Source organism: Papio anubis, chromosome 11, assembly GCF_008728515.1.
Source record: "Papio anubis isolate 15944 chromosome 11, Panubis1.0, whole genome shotgun sequence".
In the NCBI taxonomy this organism is placed as follows: domain Eukaryota; kingdom Metazoa; phylum Chordata; class Mammalia; order Primates; family Cercopithecidae; genus Papio; species Papio anubis.
In genome coordinates, this window is record NC_044986.1 from 19324460 (window position 1) to 19351348 (window position 26889).

Here is a 26889-nt window from a genome sequence, read left to right on the forward strand (position 1 = left end):
ACTCAATGCTGATACTATCACTAAAAGCACTACACCCATAACCTAAGTCTGGTGAATATTTCTTTGTCGTATTCTTTCATGAGAACAGTTTAAATAATGGCTCACTTAGCAGAGGATTTCTCTGTTACCATATCCTGCAAAAAACTCAGCACCATCTGCAACAATATTTTGAGACATACAGAGGACTTTTCACGTGTCAATTTTTCTCAGCGCATCTGGCTTGATCATGGAGTTGACAATGCTGACTTATTATTCCTGTCCTCTTTCAGCAGGCACTTTGTTTTGTGATGAACTTTCATCCCAAGTTGTAGAAGAGGTCTTGCAATGACAGTTTGCTCTGCTTCTTAAAATAAAATGCTTTCCACAGAAAGCTGAGTGCCAGAGCTGTTCGTGGGAGGTGGTGACACCTCTCTGGGTCACTGGTTTGCAGCTGGCCACAGACCGAGAGGGAAAGAAAGTCATGGCCACCTTGTGGTGACTGGGGCTGGCAGGGGCAGGAGGTAAGATGGAAAGGGAGCAGCGGAATCTTTGATTGCCATGAACTAGCTGCTTCAGTGAGCTAGAAACGCAAATTAGAGAACCATGAGGCTGTAGGTCAGTGTCTGGAATCCCTTCCGAGAGTGGCCTATGTTACGTGACAGGTATTGCCCGATGACTAAGCAGGGAGGCGTGAGAACCTGCAGCCTAAAACTCTCAGCTCCTGGAGTTGTGATCTGCGTCCATGGATAAATAAGTGCAAGGTGCCCTGAAGGAACTGGAGTGAGGCAGAACCAGCGTGGGTCGCTGGCAACACCCCTGTGACATCCCTCTGCATGAGGATCGGCCACCCCAGGGTCCCACACCTGCCTTTCCTCTTTCTTGCTTTTCTGCCTTTATTTCTACCTTATCCAATGCCTGAACAGAAAACAGATTCGAGAGGAAGAGCATTTGGGAGAAACAAAATTACATCTGGATGGCGTTTGAGGCCTGGGAGTCGTTCTGATTGTTTCAGTTCCTTACTTGCATAAGACCTCAGACTTAGTGGGTGCAGGAAATGTGAATTGTGAGTTCACACATCCTTGATTAACTTCAGGCAGAATGTGCCCTCTTTTCTCTTACTGCCGAAGCCACATCTGTGACCAGTACTGGGCTGTGAGATTTTTTTTTTTTTTTTTTAAGTCTACAATGAAATAACCACAGAAACTGAGAAAGCATTGAAAACCTTGCATAACAATTTGGCATTGCTGGGACATCCAAGCACATTTTTACTGTGTTTGACCTAGGCATCAGTCTCCATGGATTAGAAATGCTGAAAATGATGGCCACAGATAGTTTGAGAAGCACTGCCTGGCATCTGATAGGGTTTGGCTGTGTCCCCACCCAAGTCTCATCTTGAATTCCCACATGCTGTGGGAGGGACCCAGTGGGAGGTAACTGAATCGTGGGGGCAGGTCTTTCCTGTGCTGTTCTCATGATAGTGAATAAGTCTCATGAGAGCTGATGGTTTTAAACAGGGGAGTTTCCCTGCACAAGCTCTCTTCTCTTGTCTGCCACCATGTAAGACATGCCTTTTACCTTCCACCATGATGATGAGGCTCCCCAGCCATGTGGAACTGTACGTCCATTAAACCTCTTTCTTTTGTAAATTGCCCAGTCTCAGGTATGTCTTCATGGGCAGTGTGAAAATGAACTAATACAGCGTCCATCATTTCATCAATGAAACATTTACCCAGGACCTCCTGTGTGTAGGCATCTGCTCTAGGGACATAAACCTCTGAAGAACAGCCTTTGTAAATCATTAGCTAATGGTCTAAGGATTCAGGATGATTGTGTTTCCATATGTCAAGACAGACTCTGGAAGGCCATAGTTGGTCTTTGGTGTCTACCAACGTCTCTGCCACAACACTGAGAACAGAGTAGATACATGGTAAATATTTGTTGAATGAAGTTATTACTTTGCATTAGTGGTAAGAAGAATAAAACATAAATTGTAAATCAGTATTTAGCTAGAGCAAGTAGGTGGTTACTTGTCTTTCTGCCTTGCTGCTGTTTCTATACCCATTCAGGGCTCCCCAACGTGGACTGGAAATGGCTCTACTTTTGAACTTAAGCAAAAACCGAAATCTAAAAATTACTGGAATCTATAAGAAGTGTTTGAAGGAAACCAAATTTGTCCTAGGCAAATCATGCCATCTTGTTTACCTCAGAAAATTTATTTTTTGGGTGTTTGGAGGCAAGGGTTTTCAAAACAATGTAGAACTTTGGTGCCAACAAATGGCACATGAACCATTTTATTGTGTTGTTGGATAGCAGAGTGGCATTCAATGATTTCGGTAGAATCAAAGCACCTGAGAGTTCCACGTGGCCTCAAAGATCAGCTACCCCTCTGAGACTCACTTCAGAAGCAGAGGAACTGAGATGTGGAGAGAGAAAGTGAGTTGAGACAGAGTTTCGCTCTTGTTGCTCAGGCTGGAGTGCAATGGCACTGCAGCCTCTGCCTCCTGGGTTCAAGTGATTCTCCTGCCTCAGCCTCCCAAGTAGCTGGGACTGCAGGCATGTGCCGCCATGCTCGGCTAGTTTTTGTATTTTTAGTAGATACAGGGTTTCGTCATGTTGGCCAGGCTGGTCTCGAACTCCTGACCTCAAGTGATCCATCGGCCTTGGCCTCCTAAAGTGCTGCAATGATAGGACTTAGTCTCAAGCCTGCCATTTCCCAAAACCCATGTCGTTGATGAGATCACTTTTGTCTACCCCCAGCTGCAGTCTTTTCTCCCTTTCCTGAACTCCTGCAGTATTTATTGCCCACATAATTCTCCTTCAAGCTATTTTTTCATTTTATGCTAATAGATGTGTGTCCTGTGGTCACAAGTCATTCGAGACACCTTTGGGGCAGGGATGGCCCCTCGTACTTCTTTGTATTTTAGGAGTCTAGGTGCTTGATAAAGGTTTCACGATGAGGATGACGATGGTATCAAGGGGCTGGATGTTTAAGGATATACTTTTGCCTACCTTGAGCTTTCCAAAGGCCAGATTTGAATGGAAGGAGAAGAGGGGAAAGTGGATCTGGAGGGATAGAGGGACACTACCCAGAACTCCCCCCAGTCACCTCAGTGTGAGAAAGTTATGCATATGAGAAATCAAGAATTTTAATTCGCAAGCCTAATCATCTGAAGATAAGAGTGTTATAGGCCCCACTAAGCCATCTTTGGGGCTGGGGTTACAGCTCCCCAGGGAGAATATTTCAGCCTCTTTCCCCACTGAGCTGCCAAGAATAATAATTTTAGGTGTAAGACTAAGAGCTTTTCCCAGAGGGCTGTCTTCAAGGTCAAGGGGACCATCTGCAACTGAAATGAGAGATCTCCTGACAGGCAGGGAAGAACTCAGTAGGGCAGAGCTCACTGTGGGGAAACTGGCCTCGGGCCTCCCTTGTTTGAAATTCTTCCCCTTATTCTTACTCTTCTCTATTTAATTCTTTTAAAGATGAAAATGCAGAGAAAACACTAGTAAGACACATTGCAATAAGAGAAGCGATAATAAAAAGTAATGTACAAAAGAAATTCAATATAGTAAAAAATGAAAATGGCTCTGAGGGTCAAGAGAAGACCCTTCTGTTGAATTGGAAAGCCGAGGAGATACCAGCAAATGACCTAGGTTGTTGAAGCAAAAAATAAAAAAGATTCTTACTAGAGAAACTGACAGAGGGCCAAGGAAAATGTCCTGTGAAGGTGTCACAGAGGGCTTGACTAAAGGGTCTCTGGGTGTCCTTGTTCTTTGATTTTGGCCACAAAATACCCAGAGAGGTCTGGAAATACCCAGAGAGGTCTCCTTCAGGTGCTCTGCCTTCCAGCAAGCCAAAGTTAAGCAAAACTCAAACTGTTGGCAGCCCTGTCCCCACCTCTAAACTCCTCCCATCCTCTCTAAGCTCTGCCGCCTCAAGCAGGGGTAGATGAAGCCCACTGAAAACCACTCGAATACAGAAAATACCCTCCATTTCTCCAATGACCTATGTGCTACCTTTGACTTCCACTGACATACCCATGGCCTTCGTCAGAAGTTAGGGGACAAAAGAAAAAGTGCATCATAGAAAGAATTGCAAATGTTACCTTAGAAGGACAAGCTTAGAGTTCAGTGCCTACAGATGCCCATCTCCCTTCAGTTCCCTCTCTGGTATAATCCCACAGAGGTCAAGTTTATCAAAACTCGGGTGTCTTGTTCCTTCCAAAGTGGATGACACCCTTTGGATGTTTTCTTGAAGCGAGATGGGGAAGTCTGCCCACTAAGTTCCAGCGCTCACAAAATTTGAAAATGACAAAGTGACGTGTTGGAATTCAAGCTTGCAAATCCACATCTACATGTGACCCTTATTAATAGATAACGCTGAAAGGACTGCGGCTGCAAAGCACATGTTTTGGAAATTATGTAAATATGTGTATTTATACAATGGATGAAGAAAACCTTTGAAAAACAAATTGGGGTGTTTACATCACAGACCTTGAGACTCCAAAAAAGTTGTTATGCTCTTTTATGTCAATTTCTATTCACCAGCATGAGGTCTTTTAAAAAATATTGCCTAGGCAATGAAATAATGAGAGGAAACCACAGGAAAAAAAAATAAAAAAAGTTAATGAGCCCTCCCTCTGGACCATTACTTTGCATGCTTTAAGCGGTGGAAAAAAGAGTATCTTTCAGTGCAGGGAAGTTACAAACTGTGGTCAGAAATAAAAAGAGAAAGCAAGCAAGCCTTAATATAAGTCAGCTGAAACTCCATAAGAAAAGAACTACCAAGGCGGGCGGATCACTTGAGGTCAGGAGTTCAAGACTAGCCTGGCCAACATGGTGAAACCCTGTCTCTAACTAAAAATACAAAAATTAGCTGGGCATGGTGGCAGGTGCCTGTAATCCCAACTACTCAGTAGGCTGAAGCAGGAGAATCGCTTGAACTGGGAAGGTGGAGGTTGCAGTGAGCCAAGATCATGCCACTGCACTCCAGCCTGGGTGACAGAACGAGACTCCATCTCAAAAGAAAAAAAAAAAAGAAAAGAACTGGAGCATTTACTTTTTTCTACTTGAATGAACTTTGTAGCCTGAGGGAGGGATGAAATGATTTAATTCTAGGAAAGAAAAAAAATGTGCTTTTCATCTTCAAAGCACTTTTATTTCAATAAAATAGCTTCATAACAAACATATCAAGGCTGATTAGTACTCGTTGCTTCTTAAATTTGATTTTTTAATTTGATCAATCAGAGATCCTCATGATACTCTGTGAGGTGCAGTTAATGTCTTACTTTTGTCCATAATACTCATCACCTGAATCTTTTATTACCTAATAGCAACATTTGCCCTATGGGAATCATCTGTTTTAAAGTTCTCAAAACTAGTGTGGTCTCCATATGATGTAGAAAACTGGATTTCAAAATGGGTTGGCTGAAAAATAGCAAGTTGTAGATTCATGCCTATACTATGATGTGGCTACGGATTAAGATCTACAATATGCTAAAAGTAAATAATTTAAAAAGTAATAAGACAAAGCCAGGTGCAGCGGTTCACACCGGTAATCCTAAAGTTTTGAGAGGCTAAGGTGGGCGGATGGCTTGAGCTCAGAAGTTTGAGACCAGCCTGGGGAACATATGTCTCTGCAAAAAGTACAAAAAATTAGCCAGTTGGGGGTGTGTGCCAGCGACTTGGGAAGCTGAGGTGGGAGGATCGCTTGAGCTGGGGAGGCGGAGGTTGGAGTGAGAGATGATCCAGCCACTGCACTCCAGCCTAGGGGACACAGCAAGACCCTGTTTCCAAAAAAAAAGAAAAGAAAAAAAGAAAAAAAAATAGTAACAAGACAATATTCTATGATGTATCTATGTGTATACTGCATATATACATGCATATATATATTTTAACAGGTATGACAACTTGGTAAAGGAAACCTACTGAATTCATGATAGAGACTGGCTCTGGGGAGGAAAAAAAGGAGACTAGTACAGGGTAAGAAACCAAGGAGCCTTAACTTATCTTTATTTTTAAAAATACATTTAGGGCCGGGCACAGTGGCTCATGCTTATAATCCTAGCACTTTGGGAGGCTGAGGTGGGTACATCACGAGGTCAGGAGTTTCAGACCAGCCTGGCCAATATGGTGAAACCCCGTCTCTACTAAAAATACAAAAATTAGCCAGGCGTGGTGGCACATGCCTGTAGTCCCAGCTACTTGGGAGGCTGAGGTAGAAGAATTACTTGAACCCGGGAGGCAGAGGTTGCAGTGAGCCGAGATCATGCCACTGGCTCCAGCCTGGGCGACAGAGACAGACTCCGTCTCAAAAAACAACAATAACAACAACAACAACAACAAAACCATAAACAACAACAACAACAACAAAACATTTAAAAGCTCTGAAGTGAATATGGCCAAATGTCAATATTAATCAGCTCCAGTAGGTAGCAGGTACATAGATACCTGTTTCTAATTATGGTTACTTTTCTATTCTCTTCACCTTTCTGTTCAACAAAATGTAAAATGTTAAGGAAAAGGAAAACCCAGTTGAGCTCAACAGAACCAAATGATGGAAGGGTGGACCATGAATGAAGTAGCTGTTATCGGAAGGAAACAATCATAAACTCCAATGTTCAAAAATAAAATCTGATGTTCCTTTGTTTAATTCTTGGATGAAAATGAATCATCCGTCGAACAGAAACGTCCCGATGCTGCTGTTGGTAACGTCTGGTTGCCCCTAGTCACGGACCTGGTTTTCCTTTTCATCACTGTCATGTTTCCTCTCCCTCTCTGGGATCCGTCTTCCATGTGTTTTCTATAAAATCAGCACAACAGTTCCTAGTGAAAAAATATTTTACTGCGCATGTGTAAGATTTGGGCGTGTAGACTAAAGGAAGGTGAATTACAAGTAAGTTTCTGCTGTACTGTCATTTCACCTTGATTCAGCTTAATTTGCCAATCAGGCCTTTATTCTGACATCAGATTTCTCTCTTTTGTTCCTGCAACCTAAGCCAGGACTGTCTTAATGTGCTTGGTCACCAGGCATGTGGGAGCTTGCGTTCTGTCAAGACCTGACACCAAACAGTTACTGGGCACTCCAAGATCTAATTTCTCCCTAATCTCCCACTCACAGCAATCTACCTGATTCAGCTTCCTCCGTTTTCCAAGCGCTTGTGGCTAGGACAGATTCTCTTAGCCTCTCAGCTACTGCTCCTCATTTTTGAGATCTGTCTTGTGTAGCTGCCAGCTCATGTCTTTATTCTGTGCTGGTCATTTTTCCAGCCCTGCAATTTGAAATTACTCATCTGATTTCATGGGTGGCTGGCAAAGGGATCTGTCAAATCTGCATATATTTAGGGGAGACCGAAAATAAAACTACATGCTGGAATTTTTTGAAAGTATAGACTTTTATATAGAGAAAAGAAAAATGTAGAAATACGGGGCAGGGGAGGTAGATATCTGAAGCTACTGGGTGACCCCCCAAAAATCAGTTTCTAGTTCTCCATGCTAATAATACATTTTAATCTATTTTTTAAAAAGTTGTTTTGCCTTAGCTCACACCTGTAATCCCAGCACTTTGTGGGGCAGAGGTGGGCTGATTCCTTGAGTCCAGGAGTTTGAGACCCACCTGGGCAACATGGCAAAACCCCATCTCTACAAAAAATACAAACATTAGCTGGGCGTGGTGGCGCACACCTGTAGTCCCAGTTACTTGTTGGGGCTGAGGTGGGAGGATTGCTTGATCCCAGGAGGTTGAGGCTGCAGTAAGCTGAGATCCTCCCACTGTACTCCAGCCTGGGTGACAGAGTGAGACCCTGTCTAAAAAAAAAAAAAAAAGGTGGCCCATGCCTGTAATCCCAGCACTTTGGGAGGCCAAGGTGGGAGGATCACCTGAGGTCAGGTATTCAAGACCAGCCTGGCCAACATGGTGAAACCCTGTTTCTACAAAAATCACACAAAAAATTAGCCGGGTGTGGTGGTAGGCGCCTGTAATCCCAGCTACTCGGGGGCCTGAGGCAGGAGAATCGCTTGAACCTGGGAGGCGGAGGTTGCAGAGAGCCGAGATTGTGCCATTGCACTCCAGCCTGAGCAACAAGAGTGAAACTCTGTCTCAAAAAAAAAAAAAAACAAAAAACAAAACACAAAAAACTTATTTTCCCTCATTCTTTCTTGGGTTTGTTAAAATATCCCAGTAGTGTGGATTGCCAGAAAGAGCATCAGAGCGTAGGCTTTGGAGCTCCCTGGCCTGGATTCAAGCTGTGCCCATTTGGTCTTTCTAGGCCTAGGACTCCTCACACAGACATGAAAATAATAACATTGGGATCTCTCTTTATAAAGAGTATTTTTCAAAATCCCTAATCCTCACAAACTACCAACCTATCACTCAGAATCTGTCCATACCACCCAGCAAAAATAATCACCACCAAGTGATGTTCATCCTGAACGACCCTGACGGGACAGAGGACATGCAAAATACCAGCCTCTGGGGTCTGAGCGCAGCTGCTCTCGAACACAGACTGCTTTTGAAATGAACAATACGAGCACGAGATTGGTGTTTGGACCGGCTGACTGCAAAGGCCCTTCCCTCTCTGGGATTCCATGATTCTATGAATATAAATTGTTTTCTAGAAAGAAATTAACGTGTCAAGTTAAATCTGCACCCATTTATACAGAGTCACAAGACTTAACAGAAGTTCCAGTTAGTTTACTGACTTGTTTTAAAAAAAAAAAAAAAACAGGTCTTGCAGCAACAGAGGTTGGACTGCCCCATGGAAAAACTTATCTGTAGCACTACAAACTGCAGAAGAATTTAGAAGCCCTCTGTGCGCCGTCCTCAACCGGTTGCACTTGTCTTCCCTTCTTCAAAATCTCACGTTGGCCGTAAAGTTGATGGAGTATTTTCTCTAGGAGACCTTGAGAATTCTTTCTGTGTCATCAGGGCTCCTAACAGGTGCGTTTCACAGGGAGAAAGGGAACATTATTGTTATTTGGATTCCAAAAGTAAAATCCTAAGAACAGTATCATCATACAGAATGGATTTTTGAAATAACATTTAAGGAGCAAGTAGGTGCTGGGAAAATAACTTTTATTTACAATGAGAAGTACTATCTGTGGCTAATAACTGCATATTTAATAGTAACTGCATTTCTTATTAAATATTTCAAAGACATTAAAAGAGCTTCAAATAAAAAAAATCTAAATGCCAGAAAGAAAAAAAATCCTGATCAGTGTCTTTATTGTGATGTCATAGCTTCTCACAGAAAATTATGGACTTTTGTTTGAATTTTAACTGAGAAAAATAGTAGCTCCCTTTATATTGTAGGTGTGTGACCAAAACATGATTATACAACAAACTGCCATCAATTGAACCACATTGTGCACAGTTTCACACTTGATTACATATAATATCATACTTGCCTCTATTCTTTGGAGTACAATCAGATGGTAAGTTCTTTGGAAATGTTTTGGTACTTTAGTATTCAGCACAGGCATATGATGGGCCTCAATAAACACTTAACAATTAGCATTTCAGAGATTTTTATATTTATTTCTGGGTGATTGTCAATTAGCGGGACTCTGTTCCTCTGTCCTCCAGGTGATTATTAATGATGCAGAATCCAACTTACCAGGGGCTACTATTTAAAGATCTTCTGCTCTAGTGAACTTAATAGTCTCCCATGTCCTAGGGCTCTGTAGATTTGAAAGCTTGAATTTCCCTAAATCAAAGGAAATAGTGGAAAAATACTATGAAGGTAAGACCAAGGAAATGCTTAGGGTATAGCTCAGCAAGAAAAGCACATATTCTATCATGCATGAGAAAAGAAAAGGAGTCATGGGCCTGGGTAAAAACGGAAGCTATTAAGGTTGAAAATGTGACCTTCAGTGGACGTATATACAGCTGTATCCTTGGACCTTGCATCTTTGTGCAACTTGAGCATCGTGGCGGAGTGTTGAATCAGAGAGAATGAGGCCACGGAGCAAACTGCAACCTTCACTCCCCAACGGGAGGATGATTTAGAGAGTTCTCTCTTGACCGGAACCCAGGCTGCCACCACCCTCGTGGCCAAGTGTGGCTTGAATCAGAAAGTCCAGCAGTGGGGTGGGGAGGTGGTGCTTCTGTTTCAGTTTTCATAAAAGGGCATTTTGGGTCATAGGTAGGAGATAGAATGGAGTGGTTAAGAGGGTGGGCTCTATGGAAAGTGCCTGGGTTCCTGAAGTCCTATACAGCCATTTCCCAGCTCTGTATTTTTAGGCCAGTTATTTGACCTTCTCTAAGCCTCAGTTTCCTCATCAGTAAAATGTGACAACACAGTACTTGCCTCACAGTGTTCTCTTAGGTCAAGTGATGTAATGCATAAAAGCGGTTCGTGTGGTGCTAAGTAAAAGACGAAAAATTAGCCATGGTTTCAAAGCACTCTCCTGAGTTATGCATCTTTCTTGAGACATTACCTTATTTTTCCAATTGTTACTCTAGGACAGGTCCTCTCCCTCCACCAAAAGAGCATTGCTCTCATTTATTAACGTGAGCAGGATGTCCACAGGACATAATTTCCTGAAGGTCAGTAGAACTGCTTCCGTTAAGAGCAATCACCCTCCAACTCTGCATGATTTGCCACTGACTGTGGCCCTTCCAAAGTGGAGGTTTAGTAATGAAGTCAGATGTGATTAACGTCTCCTGCTGTTGCTTGCTCTTCCCATTGTTTATGGCTTTCTGTTGCCTAATGGCTACATGTTTGGGACTCCTATTTTTTAACAAACATTTAAAACCTGACAGATGACAGCTCTTAGGTTATACTTGTTTGTTAAAAATAGGATTCTCAACAGGTAGCTTGTTAAATACAGAAGAGAGACTGAGTTATTAGGGAAGGTCACTGACAATAGTGATTGTTTTGACATGGGCTGGAAAGTGATATAACAGAGAGGAACAGAAAATGCCGGGTCAACACCAGCGCTCTCAATCAAGGGAACTAAGGGTTGTTCATTATGCAACAGGCAGGCATGGCACAGGCGGTGCCAAGAATTTGTTTCAATCTGCCTGCACCCTGTTCTGAGACTGAGTGACCTTCTTGGAAGTGGGTGAATTTGCCCTGCTATTTCTGGCAGCAGTTCCGGTTCTCAGGCTCTTTATTCTACCAGTTGCACTTCTAAAGTAAGTAAGAACTATGTTGTCTGCTTGATACTGAGGCCCCAGTGCCAAACACATTCTTTTGATGATGTAGGGAAAAGTCCTGCATAAACTGGGCATATGAGGACAACAGGCTGAAACTCTGAAGAAGGAGAGCATGACCTTTTCCTAGCTATTCCTGGGCAACTCACCTGAGCTAATACATCATCTTTTCCTAGGAGGAGAAAGAATATGAACACACACACATACACCACTCACACACCACATATATGGATACACATGCATACATATTTAATAATAATGGAATCTGTATTTTTCTTGTCTGTTATTAAGCTATTAAGGTTTAAAATGTGATCTTCAGTGGACGTATGCAGATGTATCCTTGGATCTTGCATCTTTGTGCATCTTGAGCATTTACAGTTACTCAGGGCATCATGGCAGAGTGTTGAGTTAGAGACAATGAGGCCATTATTATATTCATATGATGCCTAAATTGGCTATCAAAAAGAGGTATTTATCCTTCAACATGTAAAACAGACTTGCCGTTTTGAAAACCAGCCCAAGGAAAATTGTAGAAATGACTGTTCTCTTCCCCATCATTTGTCTTCTCCTCATCATTATTTTCCTACTTATTTTGGGGTGTTTTTGGGGTATTAGATCGTTTTCGCTTTTAACTTCTAACCCGAAGTGAAAAGTGAAAAGTCCCTTGTTCTCTAACCCTTCCCTGAGGCACAAATCTATTTTCCTAGCTGCTTGGTGGCCATCTCTCCCCGCACCCCCACAGATGCAAGAGTCTTAAACCACACACCCATTTACTGTGAACTTCCCCAGACTGCTCCTCCACCTGTCTCCCATTTTGAAATCGATGACCTTCTCTTGCCATCTTCTTTAGTTCTTTTTCCACCCATCCATCTCCTCTGTGACCGGGGATTGCTTGTGAAAAAACTCAAATCTGACCCAGTGATTCTTGTACTTAAAATCTTCAGCGAATCTCTTCCCTACAGAATGAAGTCCAAAATTCTTGTTAAGATATATAAACTCCTTCCCAATCCAGCTTTTGCCTGTTATCAGGAATCCTTTCCCACTGGGCCAGCCTGGCAGCCTCTGCCCCGGCCATGCAAATGTTCCTGCTGTCTTTGGAACACAGAACACGTCCTTTGCTCTTTTTTGCCTGCAAGCCTTTGAGAGTTTCTCCCTTCCGCTTGGAATGTGCTTTTCACCTTGTCAAAAACTATCCACCATCCAAGTTTCAGTCCATTGGTACCTTGTGGGTGATGCTATCCCTGACTGTCCCAGCCAGAGTTAGAATCTGCTCCCTCCTTGGGGGTCTCACAGTAAACCCTGCCGAGTTAGAGACTTACGTTGGTCACGCCCTCCTCCAGGTCTCCAGCACCCTGGGTTTCCATGACCCCATGACCTAACATAGTACCTGGCTTCTAGTTGGAGCTCGATAAATGTTTCTTGATATAAAGATATAAATTAATTAATTAACTTGGATTTCTTTTAATACCCTTGAGAAAGTGATGGGATTTGCCTTCAAGGAAAGCCTGAACTTTTAGCATCAATGGTTAAAAGTAGAGTAATTACAATTAATCAGAGCTAAGAAAATACCTTAGCGGTTATCTGGTTCAACCAGCAGCCTTTGCACATTCAACACTGGGGTTACCAGATATAAAATTACTCCCCCAAACTTACTGGGAGCAGAGAGAATTAGAACCCATGCAGGTCCCAATCCCCAGTTCAGGGGCCTTTTCTGAAAGCTTCCATTTGAAGTGTTCAAAATTGGAATTATCCACAAATCTCTGATAGCGTGTATTTGACCTACCATATGGATGTGGATGATTCTGTAGATCAGAAAACTACTAGTTTATACAAATAAAGACTGCAAAAACAAAAACAAAAACAAACAAACAAACAAACAAAACTCTGTTATCCTTGACCCCTAGGCAGCAAAGCAGGTTGAATGGGACTGGCTACAAATTTCAACCACATGAGGGGTGTTGAAAGTCATAGGAAAAGAGAAGAGGAGAGTAGCTAAGAATGGATATTTTTAGACTTGATCATGTTTATCTAAGAAATGTGAAACCTTTGGTTTGAAAAATCTGTCTGTGGGTCCCTTGCACCCACCTTGTCCCGTGAGATTCTGCATTCTCCCTCTGAACAGGTCAGGCCCAGGATCCCACATGAAAGACTGATTCCTTCATGTCCAGGGAGCCGTAACCCAGGTCCTCCCAGAAGATAAGGGACAACCGGAAACAAATGGAAACAAAACAAGAAAATTTCATCTTTATGCAACCTTAGAAAAAAAATTTAAATAAAATTTAAGACAACAATTTACTTAATTTAAAAAGTTAGCTGAATATGTATTGTGTGCTAAGCACGATCGTCCTCATCTTCTGGATGAGGAAGTGAGGCTGAAAGAGGGAGATAACTGGCCTAGGGTCACAAATCAAGCAACAGGGAACCTAGGGCCTCAGTCTGTCAGCATTGTAACCCTGTGCTTTGCTGCTGCCTCATTCAGAGTGGTGAAAAGACTTGGGACTTTTTATTGTAGCTGAATGAATTTACCTTTGACCAAAGAAGTGGAGCCCAGTCCGACAGTGGATGGCAGGAAGGGTTCCAGTCTGTACAGCACAAACCTTGCTTCTAGTTCTGACAGAGATTCACTATCAAGGAGCGAGTTTTGAGAGGGAATGGTGGTGATGCTTTGGGGAAAAATGAAGGATTTATTGAGTGCCCAGGCTATGCGCTTGACACGTGACCATAGCATCTCTGGGAACTCCAGCCAGTATCAGACATGACAGACTGAGGACTGAAACTGAGACCACCTGTGTTATCACAATTTAGCTGTTTGTTCCAGGAACTCTTCCCTCAACAGGAGTAAGTCTGTAAATCAATAAATAACTGCACAGTTTGCTTCAGAAAATTCCTGGAGGAATTTATCTGAGACAACAGGCAAGCGGCTGGCTATTCAAACAACAGTTCACTTGTCAAGACTTGCTTCAAGACCTTTGTGCTGCTAAGCTGGCCAATCTTACACTATTATGTTGCAAAGCCTGCCCAATCTCAACCGGTTGCACTTTGAAAGACCTGCTGTGAATCATATGTGCCCCTAGGTGCCGAAACCCTATAAATATCCATTTTGACTTCCTTCTTACGAGGCACTGCTGAGACTTTGTCATGGTGGTATTCTCTCTTCTCGAAGTAACTTCTAATTGATTTGGCTTTGGTGAATCGTGGGGTCTGATGATATTTTCGGAAGATCAGCCCTAGATATTTTCAGTTTACTGATGTAGAAACTGAGGTTCTGAGAGCCCAGGTAACTGCACTTAAGTCACATAGCCCATAAATCTGGCTAGAAAAAGACTCAAATCTAGATGTCTGCTCCTGAAGACCAGGTTACCACGAAAGTCTTAACTTCTTTATCTGTAAAAAGAAGAAATCGCATTGGCTTATGAAGACTGATTCCTCCCTGCATGCGTTAAACTCTGATAAAAATATACTTCACCATTGTTCAGGTGACAGTAATTTTCTTCCTTTCTCTTTTATTAAAATAGCTTCCTCAGTTTTGGTTTTACATGATTTTGTTTATCTAAACAAATTGCGAGCCTAATAGAAAAGAACCCTATAGGATTTTTCTTTTTATTGTGGTAAAAGACACATAACATAAAATTCAGCATTTTAGGCATTTTAAAGCTCACAATTCAGTGGCATTTCGTATAATCAAAAGGTTGTGTAACCACTGCCACTATCTACTTCCACAATGTTTTTGTCACCCCAAAAAGAAACCACAGACCAATTAAGCAGTTACCCTTCCCTCCCCCTCCTCCCAGCCCCTGGCAACCACTAGTCTACATTCTGTCTCTATGAATTTGCCTTTTTTGGATATTTCATATAAATGGAATCATGCAAGATGTGCCTTTTGTGTCTGGTTCTTTGACTCAGCATACTGTTCTCAAGGTTGTTTCAGATTCTGTGTTCTATAATCTTCATGGCATTTTTTTGACACCAAATAGCTCCAAAGTACATTAATTATTATGACTGAGTGTTTTTCTCCTACTGGGAGGGGAGAAGAAATGGTCCTCAATGGTAACAATGTGAGAGGAAAACCTCCACACCCCTTGGCCACTTAATCTAAGGAGGAGCTCTCCATTCTCCCTAGACTCTGGGCTGAGGCCCAGCCAAAGCCCAGTTGCAAAACCTGATAAGAAATATTGCATGATGGGCCAGAAACCAATCATCTAGGCTTATTTTTCCAGCCTACCTGGTGTTTCCCTGGCTTGGCCTTCCTTGTGTGCAAGTGAAGACAATGAGGCAAGCTGTTGGATGGAGCCAAGTTAATAGGTGACTTCAGGTGGGATCCAGCTTGTACTTGGGACCATTTATGTTCCATTTTGCTAGATTGAATGGAAAGGAGCTCAAGGAAAGTTTTCCTGTCCATGCGTGGAGGAAGCCATTGCTCACTTAGAAATCAGTATGGCTGGGGGTTCATGCACTCCTGCAGATCTGCCATAGCACTGCCTCTTGGCAGGTTGGTGAGCCTCCTTCAGACACTTAGGCTGAAAAGGACGCTCTTCATGAACAGTCCAGATGAAAGTGCAGAAGGAAGGGTACACTGCAACACACCCGGAACACCCCCCTCAGTCCCCTACAAATGTCAAAAAAAAGAAATTGTGTACCTAATACTGACAAATCTAAATCATTATTTCATGCCAGAGACTAATATAAATCCTTTTTCCTGTGACAGCTCAACACTTAGAAAATTTACTTCATCATTTCCTTTCTCAGTTAATGTCAAACTGAAAATTGATGCTTGATACATTTACTAGTAGGACATTTTAGGCCTTTTCCTTAGAGGATTTCTTTTTATTTTTTTCACCCCTCTGAGTTATGGATGCTACGGAATGTAAAAATACAAAGAGAAAAGCTAAAATGTCATTACTTTTCCTCTTTCCAACCTTTAAGAGAAAAACAAGGGTCACAATGAGTTCAAAATATTTATCTTATAAACACTGCATAGAAAATCATAAGTTGAGATAAATGTCAGAGAAGACACTACGACATATGACCACAGGTAATTTATGAGGCAGCTTAAAATAAAGCAGCTCTCTTTATTTTACAGTACTAAGATTGCTGTGAAATTTTACCTTAGCTTTCTTTTCAAATACGGCAAGAATCTAAGGCAGGAATTCTTAATGGATCCCTTGAAAATAGTTGTGACGATTTTCATATGTAGATTATGTGCATCTTTCTGGGATGAAGATCATAGCCTTTTTTCTTTTTCTTTCCTTTTCTTTTGTAATCTTAAAGGGGTTGATGTCTCAAGAATAAGAAGAATCTTTGCTCTGAGAGATGGCTGGGCTACAGTGATTTTTTAAAGGTCACTTCCAATTCTGAGATTCTTTGAAATCAGCATTGTATTCACCAAAGATATTTTCTTAGCTGATAGGTTGGTCTCTGCAAAACAGAAGGTTGGCTATATAATATATTGACTACTGTGGATTGTTTCCAAAAAAAAGTTGTCCCCGCATCACAATCATGCCTTTGGCTATTAATACCTGCTAACAGGATGTAACCTTAGCTGGTTCAAAATCTCCCTGGAATTGCCACTATTTAAATAAGTGTTTATTCTCAAATTAATTAGTTGCTGAATATTATTATTACTAAATCAATTGATGTAATGTAACTGGTAGGTTTAAATATATTTTATTGCCTTTCCTAAATAGTAGATGGTTTTCTATAAAAGAACATTCCATAATATAGGTCCACAACTTCTTATTCCAAATTCCCAAATCCAGAAAGCTCTGAAGATAAGAATTTTTTTCCATAACTCATTTGGCAGCACACGTGACCTTACTTGAACTCATTTGGCAGCAAGATCTGACTTGAAGTGGTATAAGGCTATTTATAGTCATTATTTACCCGCTTACTGTGAATAATCATACATTTCACAGTAGAGACACCAATGTTTGATTATAAGACGCTGATCTGGACCCTGCTTAGGTGTTATGTAATATCTAATATCTGCTTAGGTGTTACGTAATATCTAGTATATGAACCATATTACCTTCCTAAACTCCCCAGATTCTAAATCCCAAAACACATCTTGCCCCATGGGGCCTCAGATAAGAGCTTGTGGGACTATCCCATATATTATACCTAAAAAGATATATACATATATATACACATATATATGCATGTGTAATATAATTAATGCATGTAATTAATATGTAATATTAACTTTGACATTTCCAACATATGGATTTTGTGGTCACCCTTAAAAAGGAATAAAATGCTTTTCTCACCTTTCCTAACTGGACTGACATCCAGCAAGTTATTTCTGATTTCTGATAAATGAACTCTAAAAAGCACTTGTTTACTTTGTCTCTACTAATTCTTAAAAAGTGCCAGGAAACATTAGCTACAGTTGCTTCCTGATTTTGAGGACAGTGTCTGCCTTGCCCTATACTCTATTGGGCCCAGCACATAGTAGGTAAAACAAATGAATACATGATTATAAATTGTATTTGTATTACTGAATTGTAATTGCAGTAAGACGACAATATATTATTACATTGGTTGGAAACAAAAAGCCTAAGAGTGCAATCATCTTTTTTGCCACAAATTTGAAACTTTTCCCTACAATTGTAATCTAATATGTGTTAGATTGAACCCAATGCCTCAGTGCCATCAAAAAACCATCATTTTTATCCCCTGCATAAACATGATTCACCTCTTAGACCTCTGTCCAGAGTTCCAGCCTAGGATGACCTAAGAGTGTGGCATTTTCGGAGGCACAGTTAGCTTAGATGTTTCTGCAGTATGGATCAGGAAAATGTAATTACAGTTCAAATTCATCTGACATACAGATCAGAGAAAGAAATATTTGAATGCTGGTTAGACAGGTTTAACGCGTTTAAGGAAAAGAGCTGTATCATTAAATAAAATGGAAACAATGCTATTTCCATTAGCAAGATTAACAGAACCAAGTATCCGGGTTCCTATAATGTAGAAAAGGGACCAGTAGCTTTTCTATGGGAGATGCACTTTAATCTCAAGAGTTGGAGGGAAAGCAGCAAAATCGCCTCCTGACTACCAGCCCTCCTAAGTCAAATAATGGATGAGAGCAAAGACATGTTGTCCTTGTAAAGAGACAGTCAGGTCAACATGACTTGACCAACCTACTTAGGTGTCTCACCTTCTATAAAGGAAGAATCTGCCTACTGGGGAATGGGATGGAGAGGGGAGGGGCACTTGGCTATTGGTGACAGAAAAAGGAGAGACACAGAGTCCACTGCTGGCAGTGCCCATCCAATCCCTATTTAGCAAAGAGTCGGTCTCAAAGCCAGCAGACTTCCAGTGTTCTGGGCCACAGTAAAAATGGATGCACTGGTAGGTCATTGCAACCAGGCTTCTCAGTTCTGACCCCAGGATTACTGTGAACCTTTTGGCTGTAACTGTCTTCCCTGTGTATAGACAGAGAACGTTTGGTCATGCTCACAGCGTGTGTAATAGGACTTGTGACCTGCTACCTTGTGAATTATTAAAGTGGCTTTCTGATTTCATATATTAATCTGAGGAGCTGACTCAGAGAAATGCATTCTTACCAAATAGGTTTCTTGAGTGTTTGAGGCAGGGGGCCTGCAAATGTCCCAAGGTCATGGCCCATGGAGGTTTCCTCATGTCAGCCTCTGCCTGGCTCCCACCTTCCCAGTGTGAAGCCTCAACACTGAGTTTCTTGCAAACAATAATCCCGGTAAGGGAATAAAAATATAATGTTATTTAAAATGAATTCTGCATTACTGAGAACACACCTGCAATTTAAAAATCTCAAATAAAGTCTTAATGCTTTGTCAAAAGGCAAGAATCCGTATAACTTGGACCAGCTGAAGATCCCATATAAACTCTAGCTTTTGTGCTAAGATGGGAAGATAACGATTACGAATCTGTTTTGAAACTTTGAGAGGGCTGTGATGTTTGTTTGCCCTAAATATATTTTTATGGATATATTATTTCTTACAGTATTAACAGGCAGAAGTAACATTTAAGATAGAAATCTGTACATTGATGAAATGAAATCTGCTCTCTTAGCTACCATGACTGTTTGGGTCCAGGGAATGCACTGGGGCTTGGGACGGGGCTTTTTTTCCCCTGTAGAGTCCAGTAAGAACAACGTCTCTGGATCTCTCAGTTAGAAAGGAAAGAATCCCATTTAAGCTATACTACCATAAGTGGCAAATAAATCAAGTATTTTTCCCATTGACAGTTGACCTAGAACTTAGAACACATAGTTCTCATTTAGCAATTTTGGTGAAATGCCTATTTTTAAATAATGATGTACATTTTCATACAGTATATACCACCTTCACAGTCATAGAATTTATGTTGGTTAGGTACAGAATTCCAACAATCGATGTGCCGTTCGTAGAAATAAGTGCATTTCTTAGACATATGCGGAAAACCTCATTGTTTCCTGTGACACCAGCAGAGGTTGTGCCATGTATTATACATTGCAATTTGAGGCTTAGCACTTTTCCTAGAGAAACTGTTCTTTGTGTCGAATAGTGAAAATCTAGATGTACAAAAGAAATAGAGGGTTATTTCACATCTTCTTGCAGTGCTCAGCTCTAGTTAGGCCTGTTACCACTATGTGCCTGGACCGTCGTGGGAGCTGGAGAGCTTGTTTCTCTGACTCTAGTAGAATGTAGTCAATGAATATTCAGAGCGCACACCCTGTATGCAGTAACGCATCAGGCACTGCAGAGTTAAAGATAAAAAGGCAAGTTCTAAAGGGACCTCTAGTCTGGTAGGGAACAGACAAGTAGTTTCGAGACATGAAAAAGAGACTAACTTAGGAGTCAGGCACCTGGACTTGATCTCTGCTCACCTGTTGCCGTGAACAAACTGCCTCAGCCCATATGCATTACCTCCATAGGGGCATGACCTTGGGCAATTCACAGGCCCTCATACTTACGCACTCGGAAACCTGCTTGGTAGGAGTGTGTTTCTCTGAGTCAGCTCCTGGAGTTGATACATAAAAGTCAAAAAGGTCAGCCGGGCACAGTGGCTCACGTCTGTAATCCCGGCACTTTGGGAGGCTGAGGCAGGCTGAAGGCTTGAGACCAGGAGTTTGAGACCAAACTGAGCAACATGGAAAAACCCTGTCTCTACAAAAAATACAAAAACTAGCCAGGTGTGGTGGTACCTGCCTGTAGTCCCAGCTACTTGGGAGGCTGAGGTGGGAGGATCACTTGAGCCCGGGAGGCGGAAGTTGTAGTGAGCCAAGATCACACCACTGCATTCCAACCTGGGTGACAGTGAGACACTGTCTCAGAAAAAAAAAGCAATTTAATAATGAGTTCACGTATATGAAATTACGTAAATCTTAGTTTTTTGATTTGTACAATGGGATTTTTAAATTTACTAACTCAGAATTACTTTGAAGATTAAGTGAGATGTTAATATCTACCCATCACGCCTTCTGATGCCAGGTGAATCTTTCTAAAACGCTGTTTTCATCCTGACACTCTTGCTTATAAATCTCCATGCTTTTAGGAAGGTTAGAGTTCAACGCTTTTGCATAAACTTTTTGATCTGTTCCCAAACCACTTTCCAGTTTCATCTCCAATTACTCTATCAAAATGAAGTACCTGCAACTGCCTATTCATTGTCTGACCATTCTTCTTGACTCCCCATATCTCTAGGTTTTTGTTCATGCAGTTTTCTTCTCCTTATAACGTCCCCTGAAATGGCCATTCATGTCGTTTTCTCTCCTCATCTAAGGTCCATGTGGTTATCCAGCCTCTAGGTTACGCCACCCTACCATCCACTCTCTCCTGCTACTGCGCCCTTGAAATGTGCCTAGTTCCAATTAAGATGGGCTAGAAATGTAAGATACACATCAGATTTCAAAGATTCAGTTATTTAAAAGTGAAGTATCTCATAAAAATGTTTTAGATCAATTACATATTGAAAGACTAATTTTATCTGTTAATTTCAATTTTTAATTGAACTAGAAAATATAAAATTAAATATATAGCTTGCATTGTGTTGCTATGAGATAGCGCTGGTCTAGAGCCCTACTTTTGGCCCAAGCATCTGGCACTCAACCACACCTGCCTCATTCTTTGTCATTTTTCAACACATGGATGTCTAATCTTCCCAACCACAGTGTGACTGCTTTGGGGACAGGCTGTGTTTTAGGCTGGGCGCATCCCATACAGCACGCTCACTCAGTACATGATACCCTTAATTAAGAGCAGATGAACATATAAATCACAAAAGACTAATCACAGAAATCCCCTACAAAATTACGCTTCCCAGGTGTTTTCCCAGCACATATAATGTGAAAAATTTTGTCTCTGCCGGGCACGATGGCTCACACCTGCAATCCCAGCACTTCGGGAGGCCAAGGCTGGAGGATCAATTGAGCCCAGGAGTTTGAGACCAGCTCTGACAACATAGGGAGACCTGGTCTCCACAAAAACAAACAAAAAATCTGGATGTGGTGGCATGTGCCTGTAGTCCCAGCTACTCAGAAGGCTGAGGATCACTTGAGCCTTGGTGGATTGTTTGAGCTCAGGAGTTCGAGACCAGCCTGGGCAATACGGCAAAACTGCGTGTCTACAAAAAATACAAAAATTAGCCAGGCATGGTGGCGCATGCTTGTAGTCCCAGCTAGTCATGGGAGGATGAGATGGGAACATCACTTGAGCCTGGGAGATTGAGGCTACAGTGACTGGTGGTTATGCCACTGCACTCCAGCCTGGGCGACAGAGCGAGACCCCATCTCAAAGAAACAAACATAAAATGTGTTTGTCCCTTTAGGTATATTAACACTCAAAAGGTTTGAAGAGAGTTGTAAACATGTGCCCTTTCGGGAGGGGGTTTTAATTGGTTGCCTGGTCTGAGAAAAATTTTATGTTTTTAAAAAATATTATGTATTTTATAATTTATAAAATGTAAATTATCTATAATGGAATTTACATTTTAAAAATGTATATCGTCTGTTTTGTTCCATGCTTACAGGATGCTTTTTGCAGTACTGTAAAGATTTACTAATCTTCGTGTTACACTTCTTCACTTTGCATAATATTTTCTTCTGATCTTCAGAGCTTTGGGACTCTGGTGACTGAAAAAAGTTACTAGCATGATTCCAGGAATGATGACATATTGATGACATCAGACCAGGTCTGAACTTAATATTATGTGCCATGTTTTGCTCTTTCTTGTCTCTAAGAGGAATCCCTGTTACTGGAAATGATTCCCGAGTGAACAACAGAAAGATGAATGGATTTGAAGTTGCTTATAATGGAAATGGAATTATTGAGTGCATAGAAAGCTGAGAAGAGGGTGTCACAGTTTTACATGTATATCATCAAGAGGGTTTTTTTTTTTTTTTTTTTTTTGAGACAGGGTCTCACTCTGTCACAGTGGCACAATCAGGGCTTACTGCAGCCTTGACCTCCTGGGCTCAAGTGATCCTCCCACCTCAGCCTCCTGAGAAGCTGGGATTACACTCACGTGCCACCGTGCCCGGCTAACTTTTGTATTTTTGGTAGAGATGAGGTTTCGCTATGTTGCCCAGGCTGGTCTCGAACTCCTGGGCTCAAGCAATCCACCCGCTTCGGCCTCCCAAAGTGTTGGGATTACAGGTGTGAGCCACTATGCCTGGCCATCGAAAGGATTTTTGTATAGAATAGTGGCTCCGTCCTCAGTTTTCAGATTTCTCTGAGATCAGTCATGAGTGAAAACAGGATGAGGGATTTGGGTCTTCTGTAAAGGAAACATTTGCTGATCGGATAGGCTATTCAGCAGACCAGGTCTTTAAATCTCAAAATGATCTCACCAGATCATCTCTCTAGATCTGCACTGATCTAGGTATAACCTTGCATGGGGCTGGGGTAGTGTTTACTAGACACATCAAGATCTTTCCCATGCTGAAGAGTCTGGAATTTTTCTGAGTGACTCAGTTTTACTTACGTATGCCTATTTTAAGAAAAGAAAAGAAAAAAAAAAAAAACATACTATCTCTGAATTGATCACAAAATCAGTTAAGTGCAATGAGTTCTTTAAAAAGAGCATCTTACTAAAATGTTACTTACAATGGTTTAAAAAAATCTCTTGAGTGAAGAAAATGTTATTGGAATGTCTATTAATGTTTACTCTTTAACAGCATTTTTTTACAAGGACTTCAAGATTGCAGGTGCGTTCCTGTAGTTAACATAACAGAAATTGTAAGCCAGTAAAGTTCCTGTAGATTTGTTCCTGTTTATTAGGTTGGGAACAGAAAAACTCAATACCTTGCAACCCATAAAGGAGGGGTGTGCAAAAATATAAACTCTTGTTGCTCTCAGCGCGTTTCATCTCTGAATTGCTATTCCAAGAAAAAGAAGAATAAGATTGTTGCTTTTAGTATTTATAACTCAATGCAAAATTGTAGAGTTGAGTAATTTTCCAAATTGGCTTTCCTTTCTCAAAGTAGCCGTGGGTTAAGAATCATTAAACAATCACTTTTGCTCAGCACAGAGCAAACAGGTTTTTTAATCCGATGTTTGGGAAGATTATTTTATTCAGTTGTGGTTTCTGTGGAATTTTAAGTGCAACAAAGAATGAAGGACCACTTGTTTGAATGCATGGGCTATTATATATATTTTTGCTATTCTTAGTTGTTCTTTTCACTTAAAAAAAAAAAAAAAAGAAGACGGAGGGATTTCTGTGGGTGGAGTTGCTAGGAAAGGGAAAAGGAGGCCAGGAGAAAGTATTCAAAATGATAGACTTTGCAAAGCAAAGAACTTCTGTCATAGCATCTCAAAGAGATTTGCAAATAGAGGCTACTGATCAGGCTTTGTAGGAAGTGAACCTGAACGGCAAGGAAACTGATTGACTTCCCCAGGGTCATTGGGCACAGTGGGAACTACAGTTAGACAGACATTGTGGCCACAGTGGGCCATCTGCTTGAAAGAGTTTTCCACACCCCTAAAATTTTACCCACAATTCCCACAAATCAGCTAGCCTAATAATAATTAGCAAAACTAATTTGCAAACAGTTGAAGGTGGAACAACTAATGTTACCTTTTGAAACCAAGATAATGAGACTGACAAGGTCACATGGTTACGAAGTGACAATATCAGAAAAAAGAAAGGCTAAGATAGTCCCACACCCCAAATATTAAACTCATCCTAAACACCTTTGATAGGAAAATACAAACAAGTATTTAACTTGTTATCTGCTTGGAGTTGCCACCTAATTGTGAGCAATATTGAAATTCTCAGGAAGAAACCCAAACTTGACATTTAAAATGCATCATAGGTAAGTTTTGTGTCATAAGTGGGAAGAAAACAGTGTGGTCTTGCTACTCCTAATTAACAGCTATTAGCAAGGGAATATGGAGAGAGGAAAAATGGAACTGTAAATGTTGAGAGATGTTGAAAATCAGAGCTTTAGGAAATGATTTGTGAGAAATCCATGCTCCCAGGAAAATAAATGTATCAAGAACTAGATGTTCTAGATGTTTCTAGCTTATTTGAAAATTGAAGGCCGGGCATGGTGGCTCAATCAAGCTCATATTTTCAGCACTTTGGGAGGCCAAGGCAGGCGGATCAAGAGGTCAGGAGATGGAGACCATCCTGGCTAACAAGGTGAAACTCCTTCTCTACTAAAAAATAAAAAAAATTGGCCAGGTGGGGTGGCGGGCACTTGTAGTCCCAGCTACTTGGGAGGCTGAGGCAGGAGAATGGCATGAACCCGGGAGGTGGAGGTTGCAGTGAGCCGAGATTGCGCCACTGCACTCCAGTCTGGGCAACAGAGCAAGACTCTGTCTCAAAAAAAAAAAAAAAAAAAAAAAAAAGGAAAGGAGAGAAGAAACAAAAAAGAAGTGCTCCAAAAAGGGCTAGTGAGTATGGTGTTTCTAAGACAAGAATGATCTTCAGTATAGAAGCTGGGGACATGATCACTGCCAAGCATCCAAGAGAAGGCAAAGGTTTAAAGGCAGTTGCTTACAAAGCCGTCCTGGGCACTGCTCACGTTACCGCAAAGATCAGGCTCTGATAGTGCCAGCACTGTGGGAGCTTCTTGGAGCTACCATTTTTGCAGTCTGTCATTAGAGCCATCGGATTTGAAACCACTTCTCTGTTCTATGACCACATAATCGAATCTGATTGACTCAGTCACTATCGCCCTCCACCTACAAAAGGGTAAAAAGACAATTGATGAGGTAAATTAGCCTACAAAGAATCTATTTCTAGTATTCCTACCTCTTTGATTACATTATAACAGCTATCCAGTAGAGGATCCTCAAATGAGAGCAGACTAAACATGGTATTTTTTGGAGAGTGTTATCCTGCCGGAAGAGTAGTTCAATAGAGTTTGCTTAAAAATCATTGCAATGTAGCAATGTTATTTGGGATGCATTGAATAAAAAATTATGAGATTCAGGAGCAATATTCTAGATGGAAATTTAAATGGTGCAGAGGGTGTATGTGAAGAGGAAGAAACAGAAATTAATTTAATTCCATTTGCTGATGTGACTGTAGCACAACTATTTTTAGGTATAATCCAAACAGTGCATATCTTCTCCATTTTGATTAGTAGAAAATTGGCAGGGAGTCAAAAGAATTAGTATTTCTCAGCACATTATGCCAGAAATGTACAAATAAAATGACATTATCTGTGCCAATGTGGTTAATTTACTTCTAAGGTTTTTTTTTCCTTCAAATAAACGAATGAGTCCAGCTTGGTTAAAAACATTTTTTAAAAAGTCTTTCACAACTGGCAGCAAAAGTTGTAGAATAATTTTTCTTTAGATCCTTGCTGAGAACCTCTTGCAAAAAACTTAAATGTTAATATTGCCCTGATACTTTGGGTGCAGAATTTGTGTCTGGCAATTCTATATACTGCCAGAGGAAGTCGGCACATTCAACAAAATGTGAAATTAAAATAAGCTAGGAAAATGTGCTTAACAAGGAAAGATTTCACAATAGCCACTTAAGAGTTACTAATAATTCCAATTCCAAGGAAAGCATAGACTAAGAAACAAATAAATAAACTCTATTTGCAAAGCTTTATATAGGCAAGTTCACCAAAGGATGAAGCCATATGCTATACCAATTACACATTTCTACGTCGAAGAGAGAATTTATATATCCTGGAAAATCTCCATTGAGTTCTTGTTAGTGTTCAACCTGAATGTAACTTCCAATGTAGCAAATTATGAATCTTGATCAGATTTTCCTGCTTTGATTTTAAGGTTTATGCTTTTGGTACATTGATACACACAAGCCTATGGGTAAGGCTGCCCTTTTGCACACTCAATGCCCTCTTCCTATTTGTGCAGTGCACATTCTCACCAGATTAAGCAGGACTGGCTGCTTTCTCCTCCCACTACCATCACTACTGGGACTGACAGCCCAGCTTCCCCACATTTCCTATTATAAATCAATGGCTGCCTTCTTCAAAAGAGACAAAAAGTAGTCTTCATGGGGATTTGGAATCACTGACATGGTCTGTTTCTGAATCCACGTAATTCTCAGTTGGAGAGCTTGGGAGATCACACAAAAATCTTCTCTATTTCCTGCCAATACATAGACACCGGCCCCAAGATTATAGTGGTTTCCTCTAACTCACTAAAGTGACTAAACCTGTGTACTAAGTAGTTAAATTATACACATTTGTTCTTAAAGCTTAAAGGACTTTCATGATTTTAAGACCTGAGTGATTTTAAGACCTGAGATTTGACAGGCCTGCATATACGTTTTGGGCTGGGAAGATTTTTTTTATTTAAATGTGAAGACATCTAGAC

At 41.1% G+C, this 26889-nt stretch overlaps 1 non-coding gene across 5 annotated transcripts; it reads right to left on the reverse strand.

Annotated features, from left to right (window-relative positions):
* Positions 1–8653: 8653 nt before the first annotated feature.
* LOC101003881 lies at positions 8654–20240 on the reverse strand. 5 transcript variants are annotated; one of them, XR_002524449.2, is made up of 6 exons: positions 18697–20240; positions 16237–16546; positions 15354–15737; positions 13217–14515; positions 9591–9680; positions 8654–8907 (listed from the first exon to the last, which is right to left on the reverse strand). It is a non-coding gene; the product is annotated as an uncharacterized LOC101003881 (transcript). The 5 variants fall into 5 exon arrangements; XR_002524451.2 differs by lacking the exon at positions 18697–20240 and adding an exon at positions 17823–18689; XR_002524452.2 differs by lacking the exon at positions 18697–20240 and having other exon boundaries at positions 13217–13317; positions 14248–14515; positions 16237–18689.
* Between the last annotated feature and the right edge of the window lie 6649 nt (positions 20241–26889).